Source organism: Rutidosis leptorrhynchoides, chromosome 4 (genome assembly GCF_046630445.1).
Source record: "Rutidosis leptorrhynchoides isolate AG116_Rl617_1_P2 chromosome 4, CSIRO_AGI_Rlap_v1, whole genome shotgun sequence".
Taxonomy (NCBI): domain Eukaryota; kingdom Viridiplantae; phylum Streptophyta; class Magnoliopsida; order Asterales; family Asteraceae; genus Rutidosis; species Rutidosis leptorrhynchoides.
In genome coordinates this window covers 35,716,497-35,717,566 of record NC_092336.1, presented here as the reverse complement: position 1 = coordinate 35,717,566, position 1,070 = coordinate 35,716,497, and the positions used below count along the sequence as shown (strand labels likewise).

The following is a 1,070-nucleotide window of genomic DNA, read 5'->3' as shown; positions in this document are numbered from 1 at the left end:
GACATTCAGTGAATGCACCGAGCAAAACGTTCACCACCTTTCATACGTTCACCACCTGTAACTCGATCAAGACATCTAGCCAATATTGTCGCCGTTGATTTTTCTTTAGAATCGTCATCTAGTCGACCAAGTACTCCGATTCAAATTTCCGATAATCCATTTTTTGAACCCGACCTCACAATTGAGAATTCGAAGGATATTCAGGGACAATTCAGAGATCCTAAACCACTAATCATTCCTCCAGAACCACAAATCACTCATCCAGAGATTGTCGAGGAAGAAACCATTAAATCAGAATCCTCTAGTGATTCAGATTCAACAAATTCAATCATGAAAAATCTGGAACCTCTAAGTATGGAAGACAGAATGAGAGCTAAACGCACTGGCCAAGGTCACACAATTACTCAACCAGACATTAATGCATCAGATTATGAAATTAAAGGACAAATCCTATACATGGTAACTAATCAATGCTAATTTAGTGGTGCGCCGAAGGAAGATCCAAACGAACATCTTCGAACCTTTAATAGGATCTGTACTTTATTTAAAATCCGAGAAGTGGAGGATGAATAGATCTATCTCATGTTATTTCCCTGGACTTTAAAGGGAGAAGCCAAAGATTGGTTAGAATCGTTACCTAAAGGGGCGATTGATACATTGGATGTCTTAGTTGAAAAATTTCTTAAACAATTCTTTCCGGCATCTAAAGCCGTGAGACTTCAAGGAGAAATAGTTACGTTCACACAGAAGCCAAATGAAACTCTATATGAGGCGTGGACAAGATTTGAAAAGTTGTTGAGAGGATGTCCTCAACATGGTTTAGACACTTATCAAATAGTACAAATATTCTACCAAAGATGCGACATTACTACACGAAAAGACATCGACATAGCAGCTGGTGGTTCCATTATGAAAAAAACCGCAACTGAAGCTTACAAAATTATTGATAACACTGCTTCCCACTCACATGAGTGGCATCAAGAAAAAGATATCGTTAAATCATCTAAAGCGGCTAGAGCCGATTCTAGCCATGACCTTGATTATATTTATGCAAAGATAGATGCTTTCGA

The 1,070-nt window shown here is 38.3% G+C and overlaps 1 non-coding gene across 1 annotated transcript; it reads right to left on the bottom strand.

The window, feature by feature from the left end:
• Nucleotides 1-714: 714 nt before the first annotated feature.
• On the bottom strand, nt 715-821 carry LOC139845933 (small nucleolar RNA R71). The gene has a single exon (XR_011758685.1). It is a non-coding gene; the product is annotated as a small nucleolar RNA R71 (small nucleolar RNA).
• Nucleotides 822-1,070: the final 249 nt, after the last annotated feature.